This window comes from Arachis duranensis, unplaced genomic scaffold, assembly GCF_000817695.3.
Source record: "Arachis duranensis cultivar V14167 unplaced genomic scaffold, aradu.V14167.gnm2.J7QH unplaced_Scaffold_608113, whole genome shotgun sequence".
Lineage (NCBI taxonomy): Eukaryota > Viridiplantae > Streptophyta > Magnoliopsida > Fabales > Fabaceae > Arachis > Arachis duranensis.
The window spans coordinates 1,214,500-1,223,292 of NW_026264987.1; positions in this window are offsets into that span (position 1 = coordinate 1,214,500).

The window sequence follows — 8,793 nt, forward strand, 5'->3', positions numbered from 1 at the left end:
AAGGCCACAAAAGGGGCGTGGCACGCCAAGTCCATCACACACCATGGGCGTGCCACTTGAACCATTGTGCGTGGCTCGCCAGTTCATCAATTCAGAAGGGGACAACCACTTGGGCATGCCACTTGGTATCGAAGGCGTGGCACGCCAGCTCTAGCCATCACTTGGGCGTGCCACTTGAAGACCCAGGCGTGGCACGCCAGCTTGAAGGAAGTCACATTAAGGTGGGCATGCCACTTGAACATCAAGGCGTGGCACGCCAGTTCAAGTTTCCAGAGAAGAGGTTGAAGATCCAAAACACTTGGGCATGCCACTTGGTGTCAAAGGTGTGGCACGCCAGCTATCATCCTCACTTGGGCGTGCCACTTGAGTCCCAGGTGTGGCACGCCAATGCTAAAGAAGACCAAGCACAAAAGCTGGGCATGCCACTTGAGGTTGAAGGCGTGGCACGCCAACTCTCACTATTCACTTGGGCGTGCCACTTGGAACCCATGCGTGGCACGCCAATGCTGAAGAAGGATGAGCACCAACACTTGGGCGTGCCACTTGGTGTCGAAGGCGTGGCACGCCAACTCAAGCAACTAATAAAAAGAACACTGGACGTGCCACTTCAACGCTGGGCGTGGCACGCCAGCTACTGGAGCAAGGAAGCATGCACTATGGGCATGGCACACCACACAATGGTCGTGGCACGCCAGTTATGTTTTCCAGAGAAGTGAAGAAGCATGCACTATGGGCGTGGCACGCCAGTAGTAAAATCCAGAGATGAAGATGAAGCAACCACGATGGGCATGGCACGCCGACCTTGGGCGTGCCACGCTAGTTCAATTGTCCAAGAAGGAAGAGCCTGGGCATGCCACTTGGGCTCGAAGGCATTGCACGCCAGGCTAGCTAATGTTTAAGACCCTGGGCAAGCCACTTGGGTTCCAAGGCATGGCACGCCAGGGATGTCAATTCATGAGGCGTAGCACGCCACTTAAATGCCAGCCTCACGCCAAGCCTGAAGGTCACACTTATTGTGTTTTCTTTTTCCCTCCAATTGTAATTTTCTTTTTTCTTTTGTATTTTCTTAATTCTAGTGATAGGAGTAGTATAAATACTCCCTGGAAGTACTGAAAAAGGGGTTGGATTGGGTTGGCATTGCCAAGTTTAGATCTAGCTTTACTCTATACTTCATTTCTTCCATCTATTGTACTTCTCTCTGGGCTATGAGTAGCTCTATTGTACTTAATGGATTTATGATAGTAAATTTCTTCTTCTCTTCATCTTCTCTCTGATTTGCTAGAAGGAATTTTGTTCTTCATGCTAGTGTTCAATCATCTTGGGAAAGAGGTTGAATGCAAAATGGGTTTCATGGGAACCTTGGAAAAGGGAACATAAAACCATGCTTGAAATTCCTTCTCACACTTGAGTAGAATCTGGGTTTTGGGATTGGATATGGTGACATATAATCCACCCATTATTTGGATCTATGATGATGTGTGGTATATCAGGGACCAAGCATATCTCTCTTCATGAGCAATTAGAGCAAGGAATTGGCTGATTATTAAGATTTGGGAGATTGAGTTACCAAGGGATTGGGACTCAATCAATCATGATTGCCAAAAGGTCAATGAGTTGCATGATTGAAGATGAGATGAACTGAATTTAATCCAAAGAGATCAACATCTCCTAATCCCAATGAATTCTCCTTATTCTTATCTCCCACATTCTTTATAGCTTTCTTTTACATTCTGCTAATCCCCCATTCCCATTTACAATTCAGCCATTTATGTTTCTGTTCTTTACATTCTTGCCATTTACATTCCTGCACTTTATTGCTTTTCTTTACTTTCACGCACTTTATAATTCTGCAATTTAATTTACAGTAATCAATATTCTCTACTTGATTAGCTTAACTAATTAACTCATTAGCTAACACTGCTCAATTAATCAATCTCTAAGGATATGATCCCACTCCTTGTGGATTATTACTTGACGATAATTTGGTGCGCTTGCCAAAGAACGGATTCATTATATGTGGGTAGTGAATTCCGGTCATCAATAAAGCAATTTAAAACTAGAACTAAAATAACTATAATGCAAAAATCAAAATAACTATAAAATTAAAACCAAAGTAACTGCAAAACCAAGGACACTAGTAGTTGGGTTGCCTCCCAACAAGTGCTTCTTTAATGTCACTAGCTTGACACTTGATTATTGAATTTTCTTCCTCTTCTTTCAGTTGGTTAAAAGAAATGTCTCCAAGGGGGGAGAGGTGAAAATTAGTGTCCCCTGATATAAATTCCTCCTAACAAGCTTTCTTTTATTGTGATTAGCTTGATTCACCTTGCTTGTTGGGGTAGAGGTTGGATTGTTTTTATCTGACCTTCTCTTTTTCATGGATATTTTCTTCTGTTTCTTGGTCACAATCCCCTTTTTAGTGCTTTCCTTGGTTGCCTTCACTTCTTTGATTTCAAATTTTGGGTGTTGTGTGATGGTTGGAGTATACCCTTCATCAAGAATTTCTTAAATTGGTGGTTCAATAAACTCACCCTCTATGCCACTCTCTGCTTCATTTGAGTGTAGATTCCCATAATTGTTTTCATCCCTTACAACCTCCTTTGTTTGTGCATCTTCCTCTTCCTCCATGTGTGAGGGTGGAGAGTTCTCTAATTCACTAGAGTATGAACTCCTTTGATTTCTTTCCTTACTTTCTTCCATAGGATCTTGCATTGTATTTCTTGGGAAGGAATTTGCTTGTTCCTCTTCCTGGGGCTTGATAATCAACTCCACATATTTCTCTATATTTTTTACACTCATCCTCATATCATGTATGAATTCTTTCATGAGAAGCTCAAGAGCTGATGGTTCTTGATATAACTAAAGAGATGGTGGCTCTTGATATGAATAAGAAGGAGATGATGGTTCTTGATAAGAGTAAAAAGAGGATGGTTCTTGGTATGAATAGGGAGATGGTGGCTCTTGATATGGGTAGAAAGATGATGGTTCTTGATATGGATAGAGAGGTGGTGATTCTTGGTAGTTGGAACATGGAGCACTGATGTTTCTTTGGTTTTGACTTTGCCAACCAAAATTCGGATAGTTCCTCCATCCATAATAATATGAATCACTACTTGGGTATGAGTAGTAACCAATGTAGTCTCTCTCCATTATTTTTCCTTAGCACAAAACACCAAACAGAATTAAATGCACAATGTGGTAAACAGGCAGGCAAACAAGAAAGAATATAAGAAAAAATAAAAAAAATAAAAAAATAAAAATAAAATAAAATATAAAAGAAAACAAAAATAAAAAAATAAAGTAAAGAAAATAAATTGAATAATTAAGAAAATAAAACAATTAAACAACCAATAAGCAAAAAGGAATATAAAATTCAAACTCAATAAGTAAAATAACTAGGAGGAATAAAACAACTAAGGTGACACCAAAGTTAATTTTAGAAATTAAGAGAAAAAAATTAAATGAAATAAATCAATTTTTTTTGAAAATTTAAAGAAATAAGTTAAATGAAATTAAAGCAAAAATGCCTAATCTAAGAAATTGAACAACCAGTGGTTGTCAATCACAGTCAATCCCTGGCAACTGCGCTAAAAACTTGGTGCGGATTTTATAACCCACAAACTAGCCGGCAAGTGCACTGGATCGTACTAAGTAATACCTCAGGTGAGTGAAGGTTGATCCCACGAGGATTGATGGACTAAGCAACAATGGCTGAATGATTTACTTAGTTAGACAAACAGAAAATGGTGTTTTCAGAATCAATTGCATTAAATAGTAAATTCAAAGAATTAAATAAGCAAACAATAAACGGGTTGTGAAATATATGGAGAAAACCGTTAACGTTTCAGAGATATTTATTTTACGGATTAACTTTTCTTACTAACTATTTTAATCATGCAAGATTCAATTCATGGAAAACTATATGTGACTAAACCATAATTCCTTAGACCTTTTTAGTCTCCTCTAACATTCATCAATCGCCAATTCTTTGGTCACTTAATTCCAATTAGAGGGTGAAGTTCAATTCTAGTTTATATGCAACAGAAACCCTAATTACCCAAAAATAAGAGGATTATATGTCACGTATCCCGTTAAGTCCAGATAATTAGAAATTTAGGAGAAATTATTTTCGAGCTATTGTTCAAGCAAAGAGATTTTCCAAGTTTTACAAGAACTCAATTAGAAAAAGGGTCATACTTTCGTTCCACCCAAATTCATAAGATAAAGAACGAAAACAATTCTTGAAAATGAAATCAATACATGAATTAAAATAAAAAAGTAATAGTATTGATCCATAGAATAAACAGAGCTCTTAACCTTAACAGTGGAGGTTTAGTTGCCCATGGTTAAGAGAGAAAACTAGGATTCAGAAAAACTGTAAAGTGCGGAATGAGGTAGAAGAGAAGAGATCCCCCGAAGGGCTGAATCTTTTCCCTTTTATATCTAATCCTAATTAATGTAAAATATATTCTCTAAAACTAAAAAATATTTTTTCCTATTCCAAAATAAAATAAAGTTTAAATCAAAAAATAAATAAATCATCTTGTGGCTCTTCAAGGACGAATGGGGACCACTGCTAGTTGCTGTTTGGGCTGCGCCAAGTTTGGTGCCACTCCAGCTGTGTCTCACATCATGAAATTCTTTAACCTGGCGCCAAACTTGGATTTCCCCAAGTTTGGCACCACCAAGGCAGTGCAAAATGGGAGCTTTTTAGTAATCATGGCGCCAAACTTGGAGAATCCCAAGTTTGGCGCCATCCAGGCCGTGTGATTTGTGACTTGTAGTGATCATAGCGCCAAACTTGGAAAATCCCAAGTTTGGCGCCACCAAGTCTGTACAATCTATAGAAAAAAGGGTACACTATTTTATATCATTGGAAAGCTCTGAAAGTTAGCTTTTAAATGCCGTTAAAATCACATCAATTGAACCTCTGTAGCTCAAGTTATGTCCATTATAGTGCAAAGAGCTCAGGGTTGATAGCATCATCTACTTTCTTCCTCTTCTTCTATAAAACTCCGTCAAATTCATCCAAATGCTACCTGAAATAAACAGAATTAGACACAACTCAAAGTAGCATTCATAGTGGCTAAAAAGTATTTAAATTTTGATTAAACTTAACAATTTAAATGCAAATTCACTAGGAAAATATAGGATAGATGCTCACGCATCACAACACCAAACTTGACTTGTTGCTTGTCCTCAAGCAACCAAAACTAATATAAATTTAGGATGTGAATTTGCATGAGAAGTGAGTGTTTAATTAAGCTCATGTCTCTTCTTATAGTGGGGTTTACACACTGCAATCTTGAATAGTTTAGGCATCTCATTCTCCTTTGAATCAGAGGAATGTCACTGTCATTCGGAATTAGAATCCGGATAATATTATGAATTATCTGTTCTTTTTAATTTGGATTAATCCTTGAACACAGAAAATTTCCTTTAATTCTTTTTTCTTTGGTGCTTTGCACCTTGAGCCTAGACGTGACTTTAAATGTTTTGTCTTAAGCTTCACTTAACACAAAACCACCACAAGCACTTTACTAGGTTGGGTTGCTCAAATCCTCCCTTCCTTAAACTTTGCTCAAAACCACCACAAGCCGGTCCATTTTGGTTTTGATAACCTTGCTCAAAACCTCCCTACCTTCCTTTCCTTTCTCATTTTTCGCATATCGTTGTTGTTCCAGCCTAGCCCAACAACCCAAAAACTGGACTCAGGCGATCGCCTGACCTGTTAGGTTATCGAGATCCAATTGGAAGGTGACCCAGGTTACACCCCTTCCTCCCGTGTGAACCTGGACAGCTGTAAAGGAAGCTTCCAGGAAAGAGGGTCTGCCCATGTGGGACCTACGCTAGTACAAACTATATAAGGGGAGGGCCTTTCCCCTCCCCCAGGTACGTCACCTACCCTTTACCCTAACTGCCGCTTTTGTACGGACACTGACTTGAACGTCGGAGTCCTTTTGCAAGTGGCCCCCTCCACACCAAATCGCAACTCGGTGGGACCTCACACCCCGACCTCATCCTCTTCACGTTGGCCCGGGAAATCCTAAAGAACGAAGGCGAACCGAATCCAACGTCCCCACCACTTTTAGGCATCTAGCACGAACGACCCATTCAGGAACCGAGCAACCGAACAATATATATATATATATATAGTACAAACTCTTCGTTTTCTTAATTAAAATTTTGGTTCGTATTCGCAAAGGCTCAGTATTAAATAAAGATAGTGTAAAATAAAAAGGTTTAGATGTAAGTAACGCTTGAACTTTTAGTACGATCATAGGGTGCTAAAAGTTACAGGAAAATTTCAAAAGAGAGTCATAAAGACAATTCTTCCCTGAGAATGTAGCCTATGAAAAAAAGAAGAAGTTGAGAGAGTTGAAACACAAGAGTATGATTAGCGACTATGTAAAGGAGTTCATTACTCTTACACTTCAAATCCCCAACTTAGCATCAGAGGATGCATTGTTCTTTTTCATTAATGGACTCCAACCTTGGGAAAAGTAAGAACTACAAAGAAGAAATGTTAAGGATGTCGATGAAGCCATTGTAGGGGTCGAATGTCGATGAGGCCATCGTGGTAGCCGAATCACTCACTGAGTATCATAGAGGGGACTCTAAACCCAAGTCTTCCTCCAAGCCTAGTTCTGCTAAAGATGGGGGAGACAAGGGAAAGAGTTTCTCAACCAAGAAGGAAGGAAAATACTCTTCAAAGAAAGAGTACGAGGAAAAAAAGAAGGCTTTCGTGCCCAAAAGAGGATGCTTCATGTGCAAAGGACCACACCAAATGAAAGACTATCCCAAGTTAGAGACTCTGGCATCTATCGTCGAGGAACGAGAGGCTCAATCTCAAGTAACTGGGTGTGTTGGATCTATCAAACTCACGAATACTGTGAAGGAAAAAGAGACAAGCACTGCAGAAAAGAAAGGCTTGATGTATATCAAAGCCTTTATCAATGAAAAATCCATCATGGCTATGATCGACACTGGTGCTACACATAACTTCATCACTACTGATCAAGCAAAGAGACTTGGGTTAAAGATTGGTGCACAAAATTGACTCCGCAATATTCATACAGGTAGACTGGCAAGTGCACCGGGTCGTCCAAGTAATACCTCAGGTGAGTGAGGGTCGATCCCACGGAGATTGTTGGTTTGAACAAGCAATGGCTACCTTGTAGATCTTAGTCAGGCAGATAGAAAGTATAGTTGTTGTGAAAAAATGCATAAAAATAGAATAATAAGGTGTTACTTGATAGGTGTGAAATCGATGATAAGAGAACGGTTGAGGCTTCGGAGATGCTTCCTCTATTTGGATCAACTTTTCTCACTGTTTACTTCAACTTCTAATGATTCATTCCATGGCAGGCTATAAGTGATTAATGCCAGGTCAGTGGTCATTAATCTCCTCTGCTTCAGATCAAATGCCAGGTCAGTGGTCATCCAATCTGAACAGGGGTGAAGCTCCTGCAGTCCATTCCCTTGGTAATCCTACTCAAAATGCCACAGACAAGGTTGGATCTTTTGGATCAAAGAATGCTGCCTCTTGATTCTAGCCTCTACCACAAAGGCACTAATCACCCCGTACCTCGGCTGAACAAATGTCTCGAGAAGTCCCCAACGAAGTCATGGATTAGCCATCTAAGAGATGTATAATCAAGCTTGTAGTTCAGTACTATCCCATCAAGGACTCGCAAGAACCCATGTAGAAAAGGAATGACAGTCAAGTTACACTCCCAATTCATTAGGATGAAGAACGAAGACACATAATAGAATAGAATCAAGCATAGACTGAAATAGAATAGTGATATTATTAATCCATAAGAATCAGCAGAGCTCCTAGCCTTAACCTAGGAGGTTAGTGGTGCGCGAAATTGTGAACAATACTTTTTCACAACTCTCATAATCCCCGGTCATGAACCCCAAAAATTTGGTGTTCAATGCCATGGCATTACACAACTTCGCACAACTAACCAGCAAGTGCACTGGGTCGTCCAAGTAATACCTTACGTGAGTAAGGGTCGATCCCACGGAGATTGTTGGTATGAAGCAAGCTATGGTCATCTTGTAAATCTCAGTCAGGTAGACTCAAATGTATATGGTGATGAACGAAAATAACACAAAGGTAAAGATAGAGATACTTATGTAATTCATTGGTAGGAACTTCAGATAAGCGTATGAAGATGCCTTCCCTTCCGTCTCTCTGCTTTCCTACTGCCTTCATCCAATCCTTCTTACTCCTTTCCATGGCAAGCTCGTGCAAGGGTTTCACCGTTGTCAGTGGCTACCTCCCATCCTCTCAGTGAAAGCGATTGCATATGCTCTGTCACAGCATAGCGGAATTCATCTGTCGGTTCACAAGAATGGTTGTCAGTCACCTTGTTCATGGGTGAGAATGGTGATGGGCGTCAATCATCACCTTCATCAAGTTGAAGAACAAGTGATATCTTGGACAAAGAACAAGCGGAATTGAATAGAAGAACAATAGTAATTGCATTAATAATCGAGGTACAGCAGAGCTCCACACCTTAATCTATGGGGTGTAGAAACTCCACCGTTGAAAATACATAAGCATAGGGTCTAGGCATGGCCGAATGGCCAGCCTCCCAAAATGATCAAAAGATCTAAAGAAAAAGGTTCCAAAGATCAAAAGATTCAATAGTAAAAGGTCCTATATATAGAGAACTAGTAGCCTAGGGTGTACAAAGATGAGTAAATGACATAAAAATCCACTTCCGGGCCCACTTGGTGTGTGCTTGGGCTGAGCATTGAAGCATTTTTGTGTAGAGACTC